This window comes from Myxine glutinosa, chromosome 5, assembly GCF_964187855.1.
Source record: "Myxine glutinosa chromosome 5, kmMyxGlut1.1, whole genome shotgun sequence".
Lineage (NCBI taxonomy): Eukaryota > Metazoa > Chordata > Myxini > Myxiniformes > Myxinidae > Myxine > Myxine glutinosa.
Window position 1 is genome coordinate 94,246,611 of NC_136265.1, and position 14,555 is coordinate 94,261,165.

The 14,555-nt window shown below is 44.4% G+C and overlaps 1 long non-coding RNA gene across 1 annotated transcript; it reads right to left on the minus strand.

Annotated features, from left to right (window-relative positions):
* Positions 1 to 1,876: 1,876 nt before the first annotated feature.
* Positions 1,877 to 2,081, minus strand: LOC144891993 (uncharacterized). The gene is made up of 2 exons (XR_013623314.1): positions 2,029 to 2,081; positions 1,877 to 1,921 (listed from the first exon to the last, which is right to left on the minus strand). It is a non-coding gene; the product is annotated as an uncharacterized LOC144891993 (long non-coding RNA).
* Positions 2,082 to 14,555: the final 12,474 nt, after the last annotated feature.

The following is a 14,555-nucleotide window of genomic DNA, read 5'->3' on the forward strand; positions in this document are numbered from 1 at the left end:
GCGCGTGCGGGCGGGTTTGACGGCGAGTTCCAGTTAAGCAGTATCCCCAGACGGAGTAAAGTAGCACTCCGAAATCTAAAGTCTCGCGTCCATTGGGCAGCAGCATTCGAGCGGGCTCGAGATCGGTGTATGGAATACAAACCCGGCCGACGAGTGAAAAGTATTATCTAGGGCGCACCGCGTACGAGGGAAACCGAAAGTTGAGCTCGGCCCGTTGAACCAGTGCGGCTTCGCCGAGTCGAGAGGGCGAGCATGCTTGGCAGCGATAGACTGCATGACCTGAAGTAGCGTCTCGTTTGTTTAGCTGTCGGGTCAAAGGATCGAATACATATCACGCCCTGAAGTAGCGTCTCGTTTGTTAGCTTTCGGGTCAGAGGATCGAATACATATCACGCCCTGAAGTAGCGTCTCGTTTGTTAGCTTTCGGGTCAGAGGATCGAATACATATCACGCCCTGAAGTAGCGTCTCGTTTGTTAGCTTTTGGGTCAGAGGATCGAATACATATCACGCCCTGAAGTAGCGTCTCGTTTGTTAGCTTTCGGGTCAAAGGATCGAATACATATCACGCCCTGAAGTAGCGTCTCGTTTGTTAGCTTTCGGGTCAAAGGATCGAATACATATCACGACCTGAAGTAGCGTCTCGTTTGTTTAGCTTTCGGGCCGTGTTTTGTCCGGAGTTTTAGACATAGTTAGTCATATAGAATACACATGGTATACGATCATCTATCATAAGCATAAGCCCGAGTGTCGTGAAAGGCTGGCTATGAAGGTCCCGCTCGACGTCCTTAGAAACTCATCCGTGCTGCGGCGAGTCCTCGAATGGTGCCAAGCGAGCCTCCATTGAGGCGATTCCGGGCAGCGGAGTTCGCCGGCCTCGTTGAGTAGCCACATGTAGGTGGGATTTCGACGAGCCGCGATCAGAATCGCCGGCCTCGCAGAGTGGTGCCCGCGAAGGGCGCAGTGCGCGATTTGCGCGTAGGAGGTGATTCCACCGAGCAGCGATTGATCGGGTTGTGCCCGCGATGGGGCAGCACGCGATTCGCGCGTAGGAGGTGATTCCGACGTGCAGCGATTGGAATCGCCGGCCTCGCAGAGTGGCGCCCGCGTTGGGCGCAGCGTGGCTGCGTGTAGGAGGAGGTGATTCCGAGCAGCGATCGGAATCGTAGGCCTCTTGTAGGCCTCACAGAGTAGTGCACGCGACGGGTGCAGCATGCGCGATTCGTGCGGGGAGGTGCTTCTGAGCAGCGGTCGGTCGGGCACAGAGTAGTGCACGCGACGGGTGCAGCGTGCGGCGTCGCGTAGGAGGAGGTGATTCTGAGCAGCGATCGGAATCGTAGGCCTCACAGAGCAGTGCACGCGACAGTGCACGCGACGGCGGCATGACAGTCAAGGGAGTCGTGAACACTCGCGTGGTCATCTCATCTCGGGCCGAGGCACGCAAATCAGTTGGTCGGGCCGTCGGCTCCAAGCGGGTCCGTCGTTCCGACAGGGTTTCGGCCGCAGGACGTTGCCGAGTAGCATCGTTCTCCAGGCGTCTTGCCGGAGTCCGTCATGCCTGCTCCGGCGTTCGGGCCTCAGGAGAGCAGTTCGCGTTTTAACGACGCGGTCCCGCAAAAGGCTTGCGAGGTCCCCATCGCATTCGGTCCTTTTGAGGCAGACCGGCGGCGAGAGTAGTCGGAGCTCCGTAGCTGGAGCTAGCTCGACGGGTCCTCCGCCGGTCATTCTTCTCTGAGGTGGGCCTCGCAGGAGCGCGGAGAATGTCGGGAACGCTCGTCTGTGATCTGCGTTCATCCGGCCATCGCAAGACTCGTGTCCCGCCATTTCCGAAGATCATAATTGAAATTAAGTGTTGTGAAAATCAACCAAATCCACAACTCGTCCCATAGATAGGTTTAATTTCAATTAGATCGTAACATCATCCTGTAAAATACACCATGCAACATATATGTCAGGATCAAGGCATCATATGAGAAAGATTGGATATATCAGTCAATGCCAGCAAGCCTAGAATATAAGTGGGTACGTACCATTCAATTCTACATGTCATTGTATAAAGTCGCAGGAGTGGCCTCGAGTCGCGGACGTCCCAAGGTCTTATAGACACCGCCCAGTGGTTTAAATGAGCGTCACACCTGGGTTCAACTTACATTTTCACCACAATGGTCACAACCCACGAGAGCGCACCCGAGGAAACAGCGAGCAGGCGAAGGAGCCGGGCAGGCGAAGCAGGGAGCAGAGCCGGGGCTATGCAGAGGGCAGACTCAATGGCCAAAAAATCCGCACGACCACCAAAAAAGAAAGCAACTGACAGTGGCCTGGTCGAAGAAGCGGCGAGCATGTTACGCCTGCGTCCTCTTCATACCGGACCAGAAGCGGGTTATGCCCTAATAAAGTCTATGGCTAGTCGTATGAAGTAACATGTTGACAACATAATCACTGAAGCTTGAAGGGACAGTCATTGAGGCTTGAAGGGAAAGTACAAAGAGATAAGGAGTGGACAGCCATAAAGCTGTCAACAAGGAGAATATTGAGAACTTGGAGGAGTATAACAGCTGCAGCTGAGACCACAGTATGGGAACACAAGCTGGATTTCGACAGTAAAAGAGAACATGCCATCACAAGGCATAAAGTCACACAAAGTATATAATCCTTAAAAGGCATAACAGACAAAGTAATGTGACATAAGTCCTTTGGTTGGGAGAGTATAGAGGGAGTGGACAGTCGTAAATATGCCAACATGAAGGAAATTGACAAAGTCTGTGGGAGGCTAGAAAGATAGCAGCTTGCAACCAAGGCCATAGGAAAGGGACCAGTTGGATTTCCACAGAGTAAGGGATTATGCCATCACAGGGCCTGGGCTTTACAAAGCATATAATTCTTTATAAGGATATAAAAAGCTTCCAAAGGATATGAAAGGAATAAAAGTATTAAAAGGATACAGCAATTAATCACAACAAAACATATATGTAATTGGTTATACTTGGTAATTGGTCAAACAGTAGAAAACACAAAGGGGGAGGGGGATCTCAAGCCCCGCATATATACAGCAATACCACGTTTTATGCCATTTCGACCTACGTTAAATCCGACTTTACGCCACTCTTCGAGAGTAAATTTCAGTTCAGTGAACGTCATTATGTGCGACTTTACGTCACTCCGACATCATAATAGGACGTGAAAAAAATATATTTTAAATAAATAAAATAGTACATAAAAATTAACAATAAAAGAAGCTAAAAAAACAATTAAAAATACAATAAAAAGCACATTAAAATATAAAAAAATGTACGTATACGTACGCGTAGCTGCTGGTTCTCATTCAAAACAAAGGCGACGCCATATGCATTTTGTCCTGTGCTGTGGTCGCGTGCTTGCTTTGCCTTTCGGTGTTATTTTTGTGATTATTCCTTTACTGTGTAAAGGTTCCTTTACTGTGTAAAACAACCAACGCAACGTGGCAACGGCGAAACATGACGACGATGCCGGCTCGGACGAGCGGCATCCGGCGTCTACGAACCGATCGACGTGTTCATGTGCACATGTGCATGGATTGGCAAATGCCTGCCTGCACGTCGTCGTTTCTGCGTATATCGCATCATCCAAAAAAAAAAGAATTCCCAGGAAGAATTGATGTCAGAGGCAGTAGAGATGGGAGACCAGTCCAGATGATTGATGGCTGCTTGCAGACCGTGCCAGTCAGCCTGAGTGAAATGCCAGACTCGTCGGCGCTGAAGAGGCTCTCTGAGAATGGCCAGAGAGATGTCCACTTTAACAAGCACATGATCAGAAGAACCGATTGGAGCAGAAGAAGAGCAGCAGACATTTGCAGGGAAGTTTGTCAGAACCAAGTCGAGAAGAGAAGATACTCCATTGACTGAGATCTGTGTCGGGAAATTTGACAGATTGTGTCAGTCCCAAAGAGTCGCAGAAGTCCTTTGCTGAGGTGCCATGGCTGGTGAGAGAGGAACCCACACCCAGCCAGCTAGCATGATGACAGTTGAAGTCGCCACATATGAGGAAGAGAGAGTTTGGATGAGTTGATCGAAGTTGGTCCATATTGTCCGACAGCGAAATGTAAATGTCCGACGTCCATGTTGTCCGACAGCTGTTCCCCTCAAACTTTCAGGGCCTGAGGCTACCGCACATGAATAACTTTGTGCCACAGCAGGTTGATAATCAAGCGCGAGTGCCAATCAGTGAACCACTTGCTTCAATGTCTATGGTGTAATGCCGTTCAACTGAATGCCACATGATCTTCGGGATATGCACCAATCTTATCTTAATTAGATATTTCATGAGGGCGGCCGAGCTTTACCGCTTGATGCAGTCCGGACTGAATGAGCCAGTTAGTCGAGGAATGATAGTCTCTCTGCCGTGTGTATAATACTTTTGCAATGGCTTTTAATGTGTGTTGAAAAAGAAAGTGCATCGAAAAAAAATCTGTATTAATAACGGTGATTGGGATTTACTTTTGCGTCGGGTATAAAGGAAAGATCTGGAGGAAATTGAGGAGGTGACGGTTTGGTTTTATTTAGCTTGTCATTTCAAATGAGTTTTGGCACAATGAGGGATACACTCGCTGCTCACGTGCATGAAACAATCTTCCCAGATTAAAACGTGGATCACATATATGGGACGAGAAGTGCTGCGCACATGAAACAATTACCCCCAAGGAAAAACGAGTGAAAAGCCTCTCTAAACCTTCACCAACGCATTTTATGACACTCTGACCCACTACAAAGGGGAAGGAGCCATTCTATATCATGGAAAGAATCACACTAATGGAACTGTATGGTGGTTGCCATTGTCTCAGCGGTTTACTAAAACCGCAATAGTATGAATATCTTGGGATAAACCCAAAGTTTTACACAGCACTGTATATTTACATCAACAATAATTTTTTCGTTTTTCCAGTCGAACAAATACACATGTATATGTTTGCGTACGTTTGTCAGAATTATATTGCGAGTATTGAACAAAATCAGATTTTTTACAGGTCATGTGATGTTGTATTTACAGGTGTATCCATTGAATCTACAAGGGAGACTGCACCTACTTTTATGAACAGCGTAGACACAGGACCGCAGGACCCGCCAACTGAAACAAACAAGAGGACTTTTTACAAACACAACAAAAGGAATAATGAATTGTTTGCACATAATAATTTTCATCAGGCTCACAAAGGAGAGAAAGACAAATGCCCATACAAATGCACAAGTTGTGGAAAATCTTTTAATCTGTCATCCACCCTTAAAAGGCACATGATGATTCACAATGGTGAACGCCCATACAAATGCACAAGTTGTGGAAAATCTTTTAATCTGTCATCCACCCTTAAACAACACATGATGATTCACAATGGTGAACGCCCATACAAATGCACAAGTTGTGGAAAATCTTTTAATCGGTCATCCACCCTTAAACAACACATGATGATTCACAATGGTGAACGCCCATACAAATGCACAAGTTGTGGGAAATCTTTCAGTCAATCATCCACCCTTAAAAAGCACAAGATGATTCACAACGGTGAACGCCCACACAAATGCACAAGTTGTGGGAAATCTTTTAATCGGTTATTCACCCTTAAACAACACATGATGATTCACAATGGTGAACGCCCATACAAATGCACAAGTTGTGGGAAATATTTTCGACATTCATCCACTCTTAAAAAGCACATGATAATTCACAATGGTGTACGCCCATACAAATGCACAAGTTGTGGGAAATCTTTTCGTCATTCATCCATCCTTAAAAAGCACATGATAATTCACAATGGTGAACGCCCATACAAATGCACAAGTTGTGGAAAATCTTTTAATCAACCATACACCCTTAGACAACACATAATGATTCACAATGATGAACCCCCACACAAATACACAAGTTGTGAAAAATATTTTAATCGATCATCCCACTTTAAACTGCACCGCAAGGCTGAGGAGAATTAACTGCACCGCGAGCCTGAGGAGAATTAACTGTACCGCGAGCCTGAGGAGAATTAACTGTACTGTGAGCCTGAGGAGAATTAACTGTAACGCGAGCCTGAGGAGAATTAACTGTACCGCGAGCCTGAGGAGAATTAACTGTACCGCGAGCCTGAGGAGAGGAGCTCACGTTTTTGGTGAGAACTATTATTCTGAGGAGATTGGTCTTCCTGAGAAGGAGAGCTTTGAGGAGGTCATCCTGCCTGCCTGCTTTGGCCTTGGTGTTATCATCCTCCACCATTGCCTGTTGATGGTCCTGTTTGTCTCCTCATCATCTCTTCATCATCCTGCTCATCTCATCACCTGCTCCGTGCCCATCCTCTCATCGCCTGCTCTGTGCCCATCCTCTCAATCGCTGCCACCAGAGATATGTCGCCATATTGTGTCCCTCGCCCCATCTGTGCTTGTGACTTGACGCCTGAGTTTTTATCGGATTTATTTTCCTTTATTGTACGTATATAGTTATTATTGATTTCATTCTCCATTTATTTGTTCTGGATTAAACCCGTTTGGTTTTATTCAAAGCTTTATCCCGGTGTGTACCCTGGTTAGAATAGGTACACCGTATCCCTGCGTGTCGTAAGAGGCGACTAAGAGGGTTGGCGTCAGGAAGGGCATCCGGCCAGAAAAACATTGCCTCAAAAAGAGAACCATGACAATTACAACTCCATATGGGCAGGGTACAGCCCGAAGTGGAGATCGGTTTCTGAGGTTTGGGACATGGAATGTAGGGACAATGACAGGGAGATCAGGAGAAGTGGTGGAAGTATTGGTCAAAAGAAGAGTGGACATATGTTGTGTGCAAGAGACGAGATGGAAGGGAAGTGGTGTGAGAATGGTGAAGGGTAGGCAGGGACAGAAATACAAGTTTGTGTGGCAAGGGTGCCCGGAGGGCGTGAATGGTGTGGTGTTCTGTTTTCTGAGGAGTTTGGAGACAGTGTGGTGAGTGTGACTCGAGTGAGTGATAAGTTGATGATGGTGAAAATGATGACTGGAAAGCTCTTGGTGACCGTCGTCTCGGGATATGCTCCGCAGGTTGGTCGGAGCGATGAAGAGAAGGACAAGTTCTGGTGTGCGACAGAGAAGGTGATGGAAAACGTGAAAGATGAGGAAGTTGTTGTGGTAGGAGGAGACCTAAATGGACATGTGGGAAGGAGTATGGACGGTTTTGAGGGAGTTCATGGGGGTTACGGATATGGTGTGAGAAATGGAGAAGGTGAAAGGATTTTGGAGTTTGCTGATGGAGCTGATTTGTTGATTTGTAATACTCAGTTCCAGAAAGAGGATAATAAGCTTGTTACATACACGTCAGGTGGGTCGACGACAACCGTCGACAACCTGATGGTGCGTCGGCAAGATAGGGGGCACAAAGGTTATCCCGGGGAGGAGGCTGTTTCACAGCACCACTTGGTTGTCTGCGACATAAGGGTGAAAGGTGCGAGGAGAGCTCGGCGGGTGAAGTACCAACCGAGAATGAAGGTGTGGAGGTTGAAAGAGGTGACGGTAAGGGAGGCATAAAAAGAGAGGCTGAGTAGGGTAGAGGATGATGTGGTTGAGCTTGAACGTGGTTGGACATCAATGAAAGATAGTCTGTTGGGAGCCGTTGGTGAGGTATGTGGATGGACAAAAGGACCACCGAGGCACTCGGAAACATGGTGGTGGGATGATGAAGTTGGAAAGAGGATTGACGAGAAGAGGAAGAAGTTCAAGGAGTGGCAGAAGGCGAAGGGTATGGGAGCAGAAAAAGCAGAGCTTGAAAGTTATAAGGCAGCCAAGAAGGATGCAAAGAAAGAGGTAGCAAAGGCGCAGGAGGTATGTAGGAAAATGTCCAGAGAACGCTTGGATTCGGAAGAGGGTCAGAGAGCGGTATTCAGGATTGCAAAGCAGATAGCGAAAGAGAGGTGTGATGTGATGGGGGTGAGTTGCTTGAAGGATGAAGTGGGACAAATCGTTGTGGACCCAGATGGAATTAAAGGAAGATGGAAAAAATATATGGAAATGCTGTTGCATACCGAGAATGAATGGGATGGCAACTTAGAGAGTAACCCAGTTTTAGGACCGGAAGAGAAGATAACTGAGAAGGAAGTTGAGGAAGCGATAAAAGCAATGAAGAGTAGAAAAGCGGGAGGGCCGACGGGAGTTGTGGGAGATATGTTGAAGGCAGCAGGAAGTTGGGGTGTGAAGAGAATGACAGAGATCTGTAATCTGGTGGTGAAAGAAGGCCGCATTCCAGTGGATTGGGAACTGAGTACCCTCATCCCTCTATACAAGGGGAAAGGTGACCCTCTGGAGTGTGGCTCGTACTGAGCGATAAAGTTATTGGAGCATGGAATGAAGGTATTGGAAAGGGTGTTGGGAAGAAGTTGTTTCTTGGGTTTGTTGATCTGGAGAAATCATTCGATCGGGTTCCACGCGAAGTATTGACATGGGAGGAATGGTTGATCAGAGTAGTGATGGCAATGTACAAAAGAGCGCACACAGCTGTAAGGACGAAGGACGGGAACAGTGGTGAGTTTGAGGTGAAGGTGGGAGTGCATCAGGGGCCGGTAATAAGGCCACTACTATTTGTAGCTGTAATGGAGGTGCTGGCTCAGAACGTAAAGGAGGGTTTACCGTGGGAGTTGTTGTATGCAGATGATCTGGTGTTGATTGCGGAAAGTATGGATGGACTGAAGGAAAAGATGAACAAGTGGAAGGAATGTATGGAGACAAAAGGTCTGAAGGTGAATATCGGAAAGGCGATGGTGATGGCAAGTGGTAAAGCATGTGGTGAGGTGGAAAGAACTGGGAAGTGGCCATGTGCTGTATGCAGGAAGGGTGTCGGAGTGAACTCCATTCAATGTACAATGTGCGCTATGCGCTGAGTGGGTTCATAAAAAATGTAGTGGTCTGAGAGGGTCATTAACCAGTGTGGCAGCTACATTCAAATGTAAGGTGTGCACAGAGGGAGCTGCAGATGGAGGAAATGTTGAGTTGGATCTTAGAGACGGCTTGAAGCTGGAAGATGTGAAAACATTTTGCTACCTCGGAGACATGCTGAATGGAGAAGGTGAATCAGACTCTGCAACGGTTGCTGGAGTGAGATGTGCATGGAAGAAGTTTCGGGAACTGAGTGGCGTGCTGATGAGGAGCGGAGTGTCGTTGATGCTGAAGGGAAAGGTGTATGCTGCATGTGTGAGAAGTGTTATGATTTATGGGAGCGAGACATGGGTAATGAATGTCGAGCAGCAACGAAGGCTGGAAAGGGTGGAAATGCGAATGGTTAGGTGGATGTGCCTGTTGAGATATCGTTGAGAGAGAGGAAGACAAATGATGAATTGCGAAAGATGATGGGAATAGAGCCTGTGATGGATGCTGTGAAGAGGAACAGGTTGAGATGGTTTGGTCATGTGTTGAGGAAGGATGAAAGTGACTGGTTGAGAAGAGTGATGGAAATGAATGTAGAAGGAAGTAGAAGACGGGTGTGGAGAATTCTCCTTGATAGGACCCAGACTGTTCCACTGTCTGAGGCGGGAGAGTCTGCTCGGAGACTTAAATTCCATACCATATATGGAAGTGAAGATTGAAAATATAAGGAAGATGAGACTTGGAGAAGGGAGTCGTCGTGCTGGCCAGGAGCGAAGGAGAAGATCTGCGAATCAGAAGATTGGGCCATGGCACAACCGGCTGAACGAGGCTTCGTGAACAGTTCAGTTCGTTCCTTAGTAAAGTGATTACCTTGAGTCAGTACATTCCCCCTTCCCCTTAAAAGTATAATAAACACTATTAAAAGAACACAAGTGGAGTCTTCTTTTATCATTAAGGAGGTAGAACACTTCCTCAAGTGGTGGCCCATACGTGGTTGCAATGCTGGAGGGAGATCAGCAGCGGTTCGGACACACCGCCAAGGTATGTAAAGTCTGTTTGTGTGTCCGATACATTCTGCTAGTCTTCAGACAGTGTCTGCCAACTGAACCCATGTGTGACCAAGAGTTGGACGCCAGAAACACATTGGCGAGTTCTTGTGGCGAAAATGTTAACTTCCAAGCGATTCTTTGAGATTTATTGTGTAAAATGTCATCTCGCCGCATTGTGTGTACATCATTTGTGAACGATTGTTTTGGTAACGCACGGACTTTGAATTAAATTTTGGTGCCAGAAAATGCGATTTTACATAGCAATGGCAATCGTGCTCAATAATTTATTCGCGGCACTTATCGTGACGTCACTCTGTAATGCTCGAACAGGGACGCACACGTGAGTTAAACCGCGGGTATACGCTAAGAACACGTATACGTACATGGTATGTGCACTATTGTGCAGGTATGTGACACAGGTCAGTGCAGGCAGCACGACTCACCACAGGTAACACACGTGAAGCATCGCTCCGCGGTTCATTTGACGCAGACGGGATATTTTGTGCCATGACATTATACATATACGTACGCACATACACGGGCGAGCGGGGACATGACATGTACACTTCGTGCATGCACTCCATATATATATATATATATATATATATATGTACCTTACTGGTACATAGCACACATGGCAAAGCAAGACATGTTCTGCCGCTTCGCTGCACACTTAAATACACATAGATATTCTTTTTTTAGTTTCTCAGCTTTGAGATGGCTCGCTCGGTAAATGCGGAGGACATTGATATTTTTGGCTCGGTTCGCATCTCGTCAGCGAGTATAATTAATTTTAAAACGGCATACTGAGCAGTCAATATTTTTTTGTAGTAAAATATATTTCTTTCCCATCTCTTCATTAATTAGTGGGAATGACAGAATATAGGGATAAATTACAATTAAAATTAGAACGTCTTTTCTCTTGACAATCACGATTTTGACATGTTTTTCCGTTCACGGAAATGTTATTTTCTTTTCTCAAATGTACACTCTGTGTTTTTTTTTGTCCTTGTCTCTCTCCCTCTCTTTCATACTCTCCCCCTCTCTCACTCTCACTCCCTCCCTCATCTCATCTCTCCATCCCATCCCATCCATCACTCCTCCCCCACCACCGCACCCCCACCCTGCCCCAACCTTTATCGCCGGACACCCTAACAATCACACCACCACCACCCCCCACAACTACCACCACCACCACCTGTCATGCTTAGTGTCACGTTGATTGAAATTCATTTAAAGTTCCCTGCTAGCAGATAACGAGTGTTTGGTCCAAATCTATTTCTTATGATCGAGGCTCATAAAAAGGCGATATTAACTGATCTAACACCCCCAACAAAACACCAGAACAGTGTGTGTGTGTGCATACGGTGACGTCATTACGTTTGACCATCGTGTTAAAAGCGGTAGTTGTCTGATCATCTTGCATTCATTGCTGAGATATGTGGGAGGGGAAATGTCATGCGTGGATTTTTTTTTTCTCGCAAATAAGTCTGAATTGTCAATAGTAACTTCAGTTTTGGGGTTGAGGTTCATACAGTGCAGGCAAATTGAGGAGCAGCGGGAGTCTCCATTAATTTTGCATTTTAAAGTGGTACAAGGCTGGTGTGTATCGTTACTCCCGCCGTTTAACCTCGCTTCTGTGAATATCTTCGCTTTGACATTCAGAGCACTGGGTACTGTTGACGATGTCGTTTCTTCTGTCTGTTGTTCATCGCCAGCCTTGCTGTTTTTCTTCCCTCCTAATCTTCTTATTTCTTCTTCCAATTTATTTGTGTTGCAACCTCAAACATAGTTTCCCCAGCACACACACACACACACACACACACACACACACACACACACACACACATCTCGTTTTTCATTTCTGGTCCTTACAATTCTATCCCTCTCTTTCAGTCACACACTAGTAGGGAGATAATGGGGCTTCCAGGACACCCATGTATTTAGATGAGACTTTTCCCCAAACTGCCCATTTTTCCCCTTATTACCGCGACACCCCTTTCTCCTTTTACATGTAAGTGAATGGGGGAGTCCTTACTTAACCTCCAAGGACCACGCGACATTCAAAATTCCTCATTGATCCTATGAATATTTGCTCATTTTCTAATTTTTTAAACAACTCCATTCTCTTATGGAACTCATCCCCATCTAGGATATTGATAAACTTTACATTAAGCACCTTTCTCTGTGCATTTATAAAATGATATGTTTCACAGAGGGACCTGGTCTGTCCTCCTCCCGATCCACATACCATTTTAAAATTATAATATTTATTATCCGGTTGATAACCATCAAAGTTCTCACTCCACTCTAATATATTTTTCTTCCCACCCTCCATTACCCCACTTAACAAATGAATACGTTTATCAGTCTTGAGGACCTTCTGACCAGTGATCCTCTCAACCTCTCGGATCTGGTATTTCTCACACTCATTATGTTTTCCTTTTATATACCAATGTTGATTACACCTCCACTCTTTATTCATTTATATATAACCAAAAGGTACACACATGACACCACCATCTAAAATATATCGTTTATCATCATATGCCCCTAGTGCTAGTTTATTTATCTCTTCTGAATATAATTCATGCTTATAACTCCTAATCCCTTTTACCTTTCTATACTGTTCCTCCCCACTCATCAAACATTGATAATAATGACCAAAATTTATACTTTCTTTAATTACATTTTTCTTAATTCCTTTGAGCTTCTGATCACACTTCTCCACATTCCCAACTCTATATTTATATGCATAAGCCTTTGCTCTCAATGCTATGAACTCACTCAGAATATTTCCACCAAGCTCATCCTTGAACTTTCCAATCACCTTTTTATTTTGATTCGAGAACAATTCACTCTTTTGAGCATAGTTGCTTGTATCATAAATTACAGAATCAGCTTTCATATCATCATAGACGTCATCTGTCTTGATACTCAGAATGAAGCTGTCCGTATCCATATACATCAACATGACGTTATCATCATACTTTGTTTTCAAATTCTCATAATAATATTCATACATCAGTAGTTTTGATAGATCGAGAACAGTAGTACCAATATATATCGGTTTATCCATCTCAATTTCTTCTTTCATCATATGAACAGCACAAAAGTTTTCTGTAAAGATTTCAACACGCTCAAAGCTCGGTCTGTTGACTAGTTTGAAAGTTTGTTCCCAGGAAGTTGTCAACTTGATATTTTGTCTCTTTCTAACATTTTCCATAGTCTTCCCAAACACTGCGTTATTCATCAACTTATAAAAATCTTTCTCAAAGTCAGTCTTTCCAAGCGTTCTCTTTCGAGTGTTAAAATCAAAATATTTCATTAACCAATAACTCTGTTTGAATTTCAGGACCCGATGAACTTTCTCAACAATTAGACCATGTTTCACAAATTGTAAAAGATTTCTCTGATGTAGTACATAGTTCTTCTTATCAAAGAATGTTGTTAAAAGTTTTTCTGTTCTTGATTCCTTATCAAATGATTTCTGATATTCACTCAACCACTCTGGGTTTGTCAATTCTTTCTCACACCCGAAAGGAAGATCTTTATGTTTCTCAAAGAGTTATTTTGGATACTTTAGATCAACCTCCAGGAAATACCCTTCTTTCCTTTCATCCAACTCTTTTTGTGTTGAACTCAGAATCTTTTCTAGAACACCCTCATGATCACTCTCCCATTTCAATCCTCCATAAGGTTGTGCTTGGGACATTGCCCACCCATAGAGGTTGTTGGCATCATAATACATGAGACAGGAACTATCTTTCTTTGGATCATAATCTGGAAGATATTTGTTATTTGCTTTTGAATATCTTGATGAGCAGACTTGTGAAATTCCCCCTCTCTTTGCTCTCTCTATCATCAGGAGCATATCAACATCGGTTATCAAATCCAAATCTTGTTTAGTCGTTTTTAACATAGCACTCCAAGCAAGACCCGGTGCTGTGAAATAATGAGCAGGGTCCAAGCCATATCCAGAAAGACACACAGATCTAAATGCTTCGAATACATCTGCTAGAAGAAGGACATCAGTCTTGAGATAGAGATCATGATAATCACCCATATTATTTATATTGTATTTTTTCCAAACATTTTGAGCATGTACATAATCATCATCTGAAACATTGCTTTTATTTAGAATATTATAAAAAGCTTCTTTTGGAGGAAGTTTCTTTTCATCAAATCTTTTAAATGAATCCATATAGTCGTACGGGTAAATTCCCTTTTGTGTTAGGAGTTCCGTATCCTCATAATTACTCTCCAAACATGGAAGTTTTTTCAAATTTTTAACTAGGTTAGCAAGAGGACAAGCCATGAATTTATATGTATCCAAGAATCGAATTCTTGTAGTTGGTCTTGTTGGAATGATTTTTGTAAAGGAGATGTATTTTTGATCTGTACTTGGAATAGCACTGATACTCCCAGGAGTCTTTGACAACTCTTTAATAAACAAGTGTGTATCATAATGAGCGTTGTTATGAAGAAAGACAGGAATGAACGAGGGGAGTTTATAATTAATATTACAACTTTGATGAGCCGGACCTCTATATTTACCAGTGAGATGGCAATGATCTCTAACCTTTAGGCTTTCACCAATTTTCTCCTCACAAATATGACAGACATTGTTTTTTCTAAATTTCCTTTTCTCTTCACTCGTCAAGTACA